The sequence below is a fragment of the Salminus brasiliensis genome, chromosome 20 (genome assembly GCF_030463535.1).
Source record: "Salminus brasiliensis chromosome 20, fSalBra1.hap2, whole genome shotgun sequence".
Taxonomy (NCBI): domain Eukaryota; kingdom Metazoa; phylum Chordata; class Actinopteri; order Characiformes; family Bryconidae; genus Salminus; species Salminus brasiliensis.
Window position 1 is genome coordinate 3,013,429 of NC_132897.1, and position 12,967 is coordinate 3,026,395.

A 12,967-nucleotide genomic window follows, 5' to 3' on the forward strand; every position below is an offset into this window, starting at 1 on the left:
GTTAAACATTTTAGTAAACTTCATAATATTAACGCCAGCACAATGTGAAACGCTGGTTATACGTTGATATGTTGTTGCTTTTAATGGTCATGGTCTTAAGTACCCAAAATTCAACATCTGACTAACGTTAAATATTGACGTCAACCCAATTTTTTTTTACAGCTATATGGCTTAGATTCCCAAACAAAACCTAACGTCTTTTCAATGTTATTTGAGTATTTGACGTCAGCCTCTTGACATCAGTCACTTTTGGCTAAAGTTTAACGTCTGTCTGACATTGGAGTCCAACGTCTTCCTGACGTCAAATTGACGGGATAGTTCAATTATTATTATTTTGTTGTTGTTGTTGTTGTTGTTGTTGTTACTATACATACAGTATACTCTGAAGAGCCAAAACATTATAACCGACTAATTTGCTATTTTGTGTGTGTTAAGATGTTCCAGCAGGACCTTCAAGTTCTTTCATTTCTGCTGTGGATCCAACTTGGTCCTGCACATCCCCTCTGGTAAACAGTGCACACCTGTGTATACCTTGTTGTCCACATACCTGGCCATATATGTGACGTAAACGTGACCCAGGCAACCTTCTTACATCGCTTCATGGTCTTCAGTTCTGATGCTCACATGTCTATTGTAGGTGTTTTGGTGGTGGACAGGAGTTAGCATGGGCACTCTGACCGGTCTGGTTCTTCCTGCAACTTTCACTAAACTTTTTTTTGTGCCACAGTAGCCTTTTTGTCGGTTCTGCCCAACATCGGACTGTGGTTTGTCCATCCTTGGAACAGTCCTGGTAGGTGCTCACTACTGCTGACTGGGAGGTCCCAGCAGATGTGTCGTTTCAGGGGTTGCCCTCAACTACACTCAGGTATTCACCCCTTCCTGGATCCAGCGTGTCAACTATAAGAATGGACTGTCGACTAGCTTAGACCTGCCGTTTCTTATACAGTCAAGTCCAAGTATTTGGACATGGGAACAATATGTTTTACATAGGCCATTTCTTTATATACTACCTCCAAAAGTAATTGGACAAACTAACATAATTCTAAATATTAGGAGTATTTTTAATGCTTGGATGCAAATCCTTTAAGCCAGTGAGTGTCTGAAGTCTGGAGCCCATGCACATCAGTTTCCCGAGTTTCTTTTACTGCAGCTGACTGAATTTGCTGCTTGTTTGACGCTTTTTCTTCGTTAGTTTGGATTGAGATGAGGTTACAGACTCTGCCATTTAAGAACATTCAATTTCCTTGCCTTAAGAAGCTCTTGGGTTGCTTTCACAGTATGTTTTGGGGTCATTATCCATCTGTTCTGTGAGGCAGCATCCTATCAGTGTTGCAGCATTTGACTGAATCTGAGCAGAAAGTATAGCTTTTTATACGCCTCAAGGGGGGGTGGGTGGCGACCAGATGTCGGCCAGCAGCAGCAGTGATGGCTGTGCGCGTATTATTATCAGCGCAATGATAGTTAATGATAGTTCTTATCAGCGTAACAGCAAGCCTTGGTCAGACTGCAGAGGTGTGTGCAGATATATAGCTTAAAGTAAAGCGTAGTGTGAGATAGCAGGTGTAGGCTTCATCAGGCAGAACGGCTCAGCACTCTGGCTTACATACATATATGTAAGCCAGAGTGCTGAGCCGTTATGTGTGCCTGATATGTGTTTATATGTATATGTATGTGTGTATATATATATATATATATATATATATATATATATATATATATATATATATATATATATATAAATAAATAAATATATAATGTATGTATGTATATGTATATATATGTGTGTGTGTGTGTCTATATACAGTCATGCCCGAAAGTATTCATACCCCTGGCAAAGTTTGACTTAAATTTACTTTTATTTAACCAGAAGTTATATTTTTGCCTTGAAACGACACAAAAAGTATTTCTCAGCTTTTATACACATTTGAACAAAAAGTGGCATGTCCAAAATTATTCATACCCTTTGAAAACTGTCACAGTATATGGGAAAATCCAAAGTTCTATACCATTCCAAATAGTCCAAGCTGTTTTAAAGCATCCTAATTACCCTGATTCATTGGGAACAGCTGTTTTAATCAACTCAACAGGAGACCAACAGGAACCAATCTGCAGTTGGTTTGTGGACAGTCATGGCTAAGACAAAGGAGCTCACTAAGGACCTGCGGCTGTGCATTGTGGCTGCTCACAAGTCAGGAAAGGGCTATAAAGCCATATCAAAATGTTTTCAAGTTCCAGTGGCTACAGTGCAAAGTATTATTAAAAAATACAAAAAGTTCCGCACTGTGGAAAATCTCAGAAGATGTGGTCGGAAGCCAAAAGTGACACCTGTGCTGGCCAGGAGAATAGTGAGAGAGGTGAAGAAAAATCCAAGGATCACCACCAAGGCCATCCTGGTGAATCTGGACTCTGCTGGTGGCGACATCTCAAGGCAGACAGTTCAACGGACACTGCACACTGCTGGGTTCCACGGACGCAGGCCAAGGAGGACACCACTTCTCCAGAAAAGGCACACAAAAGCCTGCTTGACCTTTGCAAATGCTCATCTGGACAAAGAAGAAGACTTCTGGTGTTCTGTTTTATGGTCAGATGAAACAAAAATTGAATTGTTTGGCCACAATGATGTGTGCACCATTTGGCGTGAAAAAGGAGAAGCCTTCAACCCTAAGAACACCATCCCCACTGTCAAACATGGTGGTGGGAACCTAATGTTTTGGGGGTGTTTTTCAGCCAATGGACCAGGGAACTTGATCGCAGTAAATGGCACCATGAAAAAAGAGCAATACATCAAGATTCTCAACAACAACATCAGGCAGTCTGCAGAGAAACTTGGCCTTGGGAACCGGTGGACATTCCAGCACAACAATGACCCAAAACACACAGCCGAAGTGGTGAAGAAATGGTTAGCAGACAAAAACATTAATGTTTTGCAGTGGCCCAGCCAGAGTCCTGACTTGAATCCAATTGAGAATCTGTGGAGGGAGCTAAAGATCAGGGTGATGGCAAGGAGACCCTCGAACCTCAAAGAGTTGGAGCTCATCACTAAAGATGAATGGGCAAAAATACCAGTGGAGACATGCAAAAAGCTGGTCAGCAATTACAGGAAGCGTTTGATTGCTGTAATAGCCAATAAAGGCTTTTCTATTAATTATTGAGAAGGGTATGAATAATTTTGGACATGCCACTTTTTGTTCAAATGTGTATAAAAGCTGAGAAATACTTTTTCCCACAATGATGCCTCTTGTACATCATCGTGTTATCTCCTGGGAGATGCCTGTGTCATTTCCAGGCAAAAATATAATTTCTGGTTAAATAAAAGTAAATTTAAGTCAAACTTTGCCAGGGGTATGAATACTTTCGGGCATGACTGTATATATGTATATATATAATCAGACCCTTTTGAAAATCATTATATATCACTTGACACTTGAAAATGAGCCCTGGGGGCCTCTAATTTCTCTTATCTTCATGTGTTTCTTCACCTTGATTAGAGTCCACCATCAGTAAATACAGTGGATTGGATAAATAAGGAAGGCACTAGAGCAATATATATATATATATATATATATATATATATATATATATATATATATATATATATATATATATATATATTTATTTATTTTATTTTATTTATTTTTTTTCCATATCGTGATAAATTTAGCTTTTATGAGTATTGTGGATATTGTCCTTGCTTAAAGAGCACTGATTATCTGCACCTTTCATTTCAAAGAGTGTAATCAGTCCTATTTAATTCAATTGCATGCAGCATATTTTGAGTAAAATCACAGTACTTAGTCTGGGAGAGTATCTGGATAGCAGTTTTAAAAATTTTGCGGAAATATTGCGTTAAATAACGTATATCGTAAAAAATGTCATGATATCGTTTAAATGTTCTTTAAATATTGTGATATTATTTTTTGCCGTATCGCCCAGCTCTAGAAGGCACACACCTGTCTACATAGGGTTTTTCCCGCAGCTGAAAAAAGAAATCCTTGGAAATCCGATGAAGTTTGCAGCTTGGAGAGAAGTGGGTCTGGGACGGCAGACTTCACTGTTGAGTCTCGTTGCAGTGTCCTGGACGAAGGGAGGTGCGTACCTGATGACCTCTGTGTCCCTGTCATACATCCATGACCCATCTGCCGGGGATGTAGCGGGTGATTGGTGTAGGATCTTCTAGTCTTACTCTTTCAGACAGGTCTGGTGGGGTGTTCCCAGTATGCAGTGGTCAGTACCTACAGGGTCATGGCCACCTAAGGCTCCCGGAGGTCCCACCTTACAACCTCCAGGACTTCCAGGATCTGCTGCTATTGTCTCAGCGCCAGATACCACAGGAGGCCTTCAGAGGTCTTATGGAGTGCATGCCTAGAATGGTCAGACCTGTCGTGGCGGCACAAGGGGGGTATGTATGTTTATTTAATAGCCCATTTAAAAGAAAAGTGCCAGCCAAAGTGCTGCGCAATAACATAAACTAAGACAAAACAATGACTAGAACCCAGCATTTGCAAGAGTAGGCAAAACCACTGCGTGTTCTCCATGAGCATCTGGATTTAAATAAGTCCTGTGACTAAGCGATTTTGGTCTCCGGGGGAAAACGATGGAATCGTCTAGAATAGCCCACAGCAAACCTATTCACTTTGCGTAATGTCCTCTGTAGATTTTCTTCTTCAAAGCATCTGAATGCCTTCTAATGGTATAATACATTGACAAAAGTATTGGGACGCCTGCTCATTCATTAAAAACAAGGCTATTTAAAAAGAGTTTCTCCTGCTTTAGTTGAAGTAACTGTCCCTACTGTCCAGGGAGAAGCCTTTCTAGTAGATCTTGCAGGTGCATTGCTGTGAGAATTTGATTGCATTCAGCGAAAAGAGTGTTAGTGAGGTCAGGATGTTTGATAGATGATCACCACTCAACTTACCAGCCAAGGCTGGTCTCGAGGTGGGTCAAGGTGGGTCTTGCTCCATTTAATACTTTTGAGATGTGTTGGGCAGTTGGGATGGGAGGAGGTTGGGTGGTGATCATCTATCCAACCTCCTCCCATCCCAACTGCCCCACACATCCCAAAATTATTAAATGACCAAAACCAAGACCCACCTCAAAACCCGCCTTGGCTGGTAGATGTTTCAGAAGGTCTGATCTGCTCTCTGATGGTTAAGGTGGTCGATAGCTGGTCATCCAGCTATCAAAAACATACCCTATACTGGTAAGCTAGCTGGTCTGTTGGTAATACTTCTGTTGGTGTGTGTGTATGCATGTACCTGCATTAAAATGGGTGTCCACGAACATTTGGACATGTAGTATGTCTTCAATTGAAGGTTCATTAGGACTTTCACCTCAGGAATATTGTGTTTTGCAGTGGCATGTGCCTAGTATGGCCTCCAGGGGGTGTATAGGACGCATCCCTCATCCTCACCTTGGGACTTTTAGTAGCTTCAGCTGTTTTGTTGTCGGCTCATTAAGGGTCCTTTTAAATGCCCTTTACTTCAGGAGGTTTGTAGAGCACTGGTGATGGATAGATGACGTTCTGGTGGGGTTTCTGTAGTACTGGCCTTGGTTTAGGCCTTTGTGTAGTATAGTATCACCAGTTTACTGGTTTTAATTGTATTATGTTTGTTGACTAGTTGTTTTGACTGGTGTTTGGCCCTTCAGTAGAGATTGGACAGCATTTGCTTTGCATGGGCAGATGGGATAAATGAGTTATGACTGGTGTTTTGCTTGTCTAGACAGTCCAAATCCACCTAATATCAACATTTGAAAGTGGTTTGAAATGCTTTACAATCGGATTCGGACTGATGCGACTCAGTCCGGATGCTCAAATCTGATATCAAAGTTCTACACCAGCAGATTCAGACCAGCAGTTTTAAGGTGTGCCGTAGTTCTATACGTCTAGGCGTTTACATTGAACTGTAAAAGTGACTCCTATGACGGCTGGTGAACTAGTGAGCAGGAGGTTCTGGTCTTCTGGTAAGTTGAATTCTGGCAGTGGTGAGAACAGGCAGTGGATTGGGGTGTGTGGAGTCCGAATGTCAGTATAAAGCCTTATTGCTTTTATTTTGATACAGTTGCAATCAAATCCTTACAGCAATGCTCCACCAAACTCTAGCAGAAAGACTTCTTCCCTGGACAGTAGAGACAGTTACTCCAACAAAAACAGGAGAAACTCTTTTTAATATCCTTGATTTCAGAAGAAACCATGAATGAGCAGGTGTCCCAATACTTTTGTCCCTTTAAAAAGTTTAAAAAGTCCATTTTTATAGGTTCTTCACCAATTCAGATGTTCTTCTGTGACATTACTAAATGAACCTGTTGTAACACTTTTATGTTTAAGACTATATATTGGCAAAAGTTTGTGGACGCCTGCTCATCCAGTGATTTTTGTCCCTAAATAAAGGGTAATAGCCTATTTTTTTGTCACCAGATTGCGGATCATTGCTCCGTCGAGTGTACCGTCTGGAGACTGGAAGAAGCTTTTTCTTTTATCCTCTGTGACTCAACTCAAGCTGATGGGTATTATCCTCCCTCAAGTGTTCAGCTCTGAAGATAAAATGACGGTTGGATCATAATAGGCGACTGTAAGTGTCCGAGCGAATGACTCCTTGCTTTGTTCGGGCGCTGTCCACTGCCGCTGCATGTGTTTGCGGTGTGACAGCAGTGTGTAAATGGAGTTTTCGGTTCAGTCCAGGGTAATTTACACAGCCCAAGCATTTTCTCTTCATGCTGTTCTGCTGAAAAGGACGGTTTTATTGGCTTATCCTTATCAGAAATGTCACAGAAGTGGTGCTAAATATTAATATCTACCCAGAATCGAACCTTACAGGGCTCCTGTGGTACAATTGCAGTACCTCACCAGTCTAAGAAAAGCAGATCCTGTCCAAATAGTACTTTACCGTGCTTAGAAGATTGTTCCCTTGAGCCGATGCACCCAAACAACAAGCCGAGCGAGCTGACGCTCTTATCCAGAGCGACTTACAAGGTTACCTGTATTACAGAGGTGGGCCAACGTAGTGTTAGGAGTCTTGCCCAAGGACTCTTATTGGTGTAGCGCAGTATAGCCACCCAGACTGGGAATCGAACCCCAGTCCCCCACATGGTGAGGTAGCTCACTGGCAGGTAGTGGTGTTATCTGTTGCGCCACACCAACCACGTTTAAATTGTCGCTCCACAGTGGCCTCTGGTGGCCAGTCAGTGGTTAAAACAACAACCTCCGTCCATGTGTGTTTGTGATTGTGAAATCAAACGTCTATTCGAGGGAAAGAATGTTTCACAAATGTCTAAATTTAAATACCATATTGTCGCTGTCACACAAAAACCTTGTAACGCCAACTTTACAGGAGAAAGGATAAAGTCAATGCAGAAAGAATTGATTCCAGCTCATTTTGGAGCATTTCTATTGGTTCATTCATCATGAAATTCTGATGCAATGTAACCAGCCAGATTCACATCATGTCCCAAAGTCAAAAACAGCAAAATTGGACTTAGAGTTTTTTGTCAGATGGCGCAGATTTACTTCCTAGACTTTGTCTCATATTTAAATAAATATAGTCATGAAAAACAGACGTAATTGTGCTGAGAACAGGATGTTTTTAATAAACAAGTGTTTTATGGCATCATGTTGTGTTTATGGTTTGCAAAAGAATAAAATGAGTATATATATATATATATTTTTTTTTTAGAGAAAATAGTTGCGTTGCGTTTTGCTAGTTTGCGAGGACGTGGCAATGTTGTCATGTGTCATGTTGACAATCACGGTTTTCCAGCTCTCCTAGAAGCATTTAGGGTCAAAACATGATGATGATTGGAAACGTTTCGAAATAGTGTGACGTAGCGACAGTCGGGACAGTCACATGACTCTTTCATTATGATACAGACTTCAAAACAATGTGTCGAATCACTGCTTCATATGAATCGATTCATTGACGAATCAGGTTTCGAGGTTTACCTCACTAACAGCAACTTTACAGTAAAAGACCTACTTAACGTTCAATGGAAAAAGAGTTGATTCCATGTATATATTTGGAGCATTTCTATTGGTCCATTTATCATGAAATTATGATACAATGTACGGAACAACTGTCAGATTCACGTCATGTCAAAAAGTGAAAAACAGCTCAAATGGAGATGTGTGTTTTTTGCGTAATCATAGCACCTAGTATTTTTTACATTTCCTAGAGTTGTTTTTTTTTTCAGGATTTTCAGCTGAGCCGTTTAATATTCTTGAAGAGCGGGATTACGGGACTATGACCCTTCAGCTGGCTGGACTTCGGCCCACTGCAAGTTTTGAAGCCTTTTGGGATCCAACAGAAGCCCAACAAACCTCTGTCCGACCCCAGCCTGAACCTGCTGTTTTATTCATAACCGTTTTTCCAAACCTAGGTTGACCTTGTGCAGCTTGTTACCAACAGGACAAGAACTTCCAGTGGACCGGAATGAAAACGAGGCAGGGTGGAAAAACCAAGCCGGTGTTGATGCAGGTCCTAATCTGTTCGAGATTGGAGATTTGAGAAGTGGGTTGAACTTGAGCAAACCCAAGATGCACAGTTGGGTCTGGTGTTTGTTTAGACAGATATTTCAAGCTCTAGGCCAGGGATGGGCAGCGGGTGCCAGCATATAGCACTGCACGGTTAGCCGATTTCCCTGCTCTATCTGACCCACTGGACCTGGAAATGAACAGCTGAGTGGAATCTGGTGTGTCTGAGCCAGGAATCCATCTCCAGGACCAGAATTTTGGACCCCACAAGTCTAGCAATGCGATCCCAGGCCCTTAGAAACATCCTAACTCCGCCCCCTCATACAGCACCTCCTGCTTATCGCACAAAGCCAAGGCTTAGGAATTTTAGAATCCCAGTTTGGGACGAATCAACCACACCTCACCCTTGACAAGACCTTAAGTGGTGTACTTTCTGCTTTTGTAAATGATCAGCCTAAACTTGGACCACTTGAGGAGGGCCTCGTTTGGCCAAAGTTTAGGAATGTGCCTGGGAGCCAATGGCTGGCTTTCAATCTTCAAGACAAATCCTCTAAGTAAAAGCTGTTGTGTAAGAGACTTGGTGGCTTAGTGGGAAAAGCCTTGCCTCATTACCAAGAGGTTGCTGGTTCAAATCTGGCGTAGTCTCTGACTTGTTTGGGATTGGTTCTATGGTCTGGGTGCTGGTGAGAAGATGGTTGAAGCTGTAGAGAGATAAGTAAGCTGTTCTTTCAAGAAGAATATGAAGTGTGGGTGATAAAACTCTACAACCAGCAGTTTTTAAAAACCTAAGTCGAACCCCTTATTCCCAGCTTCATAACCCTTACTGGTCAACTGTCTGGAAGCCCCAGGGGGAGCCCGGGATTTGTTTTCTCCCCTTGCCTGGGTCTTGCATTGTGACCGCCCTTGCACCTCTCCAACTGTGACCTTGAGTTCCTGATCAGTTCTTGAACCGATAACCTCCTGACCATGGAGGCATGGCATCTACCAGTGAGCCACAGGATCTCTTATGTGTTGCTTCTTTTTTTTTGGAGTTTTGTCTCTTATATTATCAGTGACCACATGCAAAACTCAAAGCAAGGCTTGAACCAACAACCTCCTGTTTGCAGGGGCACAGCGTATTCCATTTAGCTACTGGGTCTCAGGCCTGCCATGTCTTTTTCTTTGGACATTTGTCTCTCATATTATCAGTGACCACATGCAAAAATTAAAGCAAGGCTTGAACCAACAACCTCCTGCTTGCAGAGGCACAGCTTATACCAGCGAGCTACTGGCTCTCTGGTGCCCCTGTTTTTTTTTTAACATTTGTCTCTCATTTTATCAGTGCCCACATGCAAAAATTAAAGCAAGGCTTGAACCAGCAACCTCCTCTTTGCAGAGGCACAGCTTATACCATTTAGCTACTGGGTCTCAGGTGTGCCAAGTCTTTTCTTTGGACATTTGTCTCTCATATTATCAGTGACCACATGTAAAACTTAAAGCAAGTCTTGAACCAACAACCTCCTGTTTGTAGCAACAGGGCTAATCGCATTGAGCTACTGGGTCTCAACCATGCTGGCACTTTTTTTTGGACATTTGTCTCTCATATTATCAGTGACCACATGCAAAACTCAAAGCAGTGCTTGAACCAACAACCTCCTCCTTGCAGACGCGCAGCTTATACCATTTAGCTACTGGGTCTAAGGCCTGCCAGGGCTTTTTTTTTGACATTTGTCTCTCATTTTATCAGTGACCACATGCAAAAACTAAAGCATGGCTTGAACCAGCAACCTTCTGCTTGGAGCAGCAGGGCTAATCGCATTGAGTTACTGGGTCTTAATTGTGCTGTGTCTTTTTTTGGACATTTGTCTCTCATATTATCAGTGGCCACATGCAAAACTAAAAGCAAGACTTGAACCAACAACCTCCTGCTTGCAGCAGCAGAGCTAACACCATTTACCTGTTGGTTCTTTGGTTTTCCAGGATCTTTTTTTTCTTACATTTGTCTCTCATATTATCAGTGACCACATGCAAAACTAAAAGCAAGGCTTGAACTAACAACCTCCTTCTTGCAGAGACAAAGCATACACCACTGAGCTACTGGTTCACAGGATCTTGAGAGCTTTTTTCCTTTTGGACATGTGTCTCTCATATTATCAGTAACCACACGCACAACTAAAAGCAAGTCTTGAACCACCAACCTCCTGCTTTCAGCATCAGAGCCAACATCATAGGCCTTCTGGTCTCAGCTGTGCTTTGGCCTTTTTTTTGGACATTTGTCTCTCATATTATCAGTGACCACATGTAAAACTTAAAGCAAGGCTAGAACCAACAACCTCCTGCCTGCAGAGGCACAGCTTATACCACTGAGTTACTGGATCTCAGGGTACCCTGAATGTTTTTTTTGGACATTTGTCTCTCAAATTATGAGTGGCCAGATGCAATATTTAAAGCAAGTTTTCAACCAGCAACATCCTGCTTGCAGCTGCAGAGCTAATACTGTTGAACTACTGTTTCTCATGTGCACCTGCACCTTTTTTTGGACATTTGTCTTTTTTTTTGGACATTTGTCTCTCACATTATCAGGGACTATTATCAGTGACCACATGCAAAAATTAAAGCAAGGCTTGAACCAACAACCTCCTGCTTGGAGCAGCACAGCTCACACCAGTGAGCTACTGGGTCTCAGGCATGCCAGACCCTTTTTTTTGGACATTTATCTCATATTATAATTGGCTACATGCAAAACTTAAAGCAATGCTTAAACCAACAACCTCCTGCTTGCAGAGGCACAGCTTAGACCAGCAAGCTATTGCGTCAAAGGTGCACTTTTTTTTTTTTGGGGGGGGGGGGGGGGTATTTGATCTTGGAATTCCCATTAGTGTTTCTGCTCATAGTCTGGAGTATGTGCAAGGCTGAGGGTTCTGGGGTCCTGAGGTTCTGGACAAAAGTATTGGGACACATTATTTTGAAGTCAAAGGGTGACCTCACAAAAGAGTGTAGCCTGTGTTTGATTAACTCTTTCTACTGTCCAGGGAAGAAGGCTTTCTACTAGATTTTGGAAGGGCATTGCTGTGAGGATTTGATTGCATTCAGCATATGGTAGTGAGGTTAGGATGTTGGATGATCGCCACCTTATCATCCCAAAAAAGTATTGGATGGAGCACCACACATCTTTCCAGTGAACACAGCTCTTCCGTTCAATGCATATAGCGTGTATGTCCAAATGTTTGTGGACACCCTTTCTAATGAATATATTCAGTTACTTTAAGTCATTACAGCCATTGCTGACACAAATGTGCAACTGCACACACTGCCAATAGAATAGGACTCTCTGGATCAGGTATACCAACATGATCCTATTGGCTCCATGCTGCCTGGGCTAGTGGAAGAATTGTGTTCTCTGGAATGGGGTGGTGCTCTACCACCAAGTATGTATCGTAGCTGTACCCTCCAGGACCGGAATTGCCCACCCCTGTTATATGGAGGTTAAGTCAGGCAACTGTGATGCCCACTCCAGATTCTTCCAGGACTTTGTCTAAAACCAAGCCTCGGTGGACTTCGAGATATGCTGGGGATCATTGTCATGTTGTAAGGCCCAATGACGTCCAAGCGTCACAGAAGACAAGTCTCTTAGGTAACTACATAGATATACATATAAGTGTGTATGACAAAAGTATGTAGACGTCTGTTTATTAGGAAGTTTGTTCTTATTTACTGCAGTAACAGCATCTATTTGAGTGGAGGCTTTAGACTAAATGTTGGAACATTGCTGTGAGGAGGATTTGATTGCATCTAGCCACAACAAGAGCATCGCTGAGGTCAGGAACTGATGTTGGATGATCAGTTCTGGAACTAGTTCATGATTCCTCTGTTCAGCAGAGCAGAGTTCAGCAGAGTTAACCTCCTGATTCAGTCCATAACGTCCTCAAACACTCATTTATTAACAGTAATCTTTTATGTAGAATTTCCTTTTTAAGCACTTAAGCCAGATATTGGTAGTTCACCGTATTACGTAATCTCATAACTGTGCTTGGATGGCTGTGATATTAATGCACTTGTAAGTTAGAAAAGGATGGTTCATGAACAGCACCGGTCAATGAGGTCAGACGTCCATATGTTCAATAATGATAAAATAATGAACAAGAATGAAGCAGCTGTTCGAGCAGAAAGGAGACGGCAGCCTGAGAAAGCGAGAGAGAGAGAGAGAGGGGGGGGGGGGGTATTAACTAAATGAAACTATGACGACTATAAATGATATACTATCTACTATAATTAATTTAGTATATACTGTAAATAATTAAGTAGCTACTGCAAATGATTCAGTCGGTTGTATAGATGATTCAATATCTACTATAAATGATTTCAAACATCTGTGTGAGTCAGTATCTGTAAATGAATCAGTATCCATTTACATTCACAAAAGTGCTGCTATACATGATTCAGTATACACTGTAAATGATTCATTGTACACTATAAATGATGTCAAGCCTGTTGTAATTGATTCAGTACCTACTTTACATAATG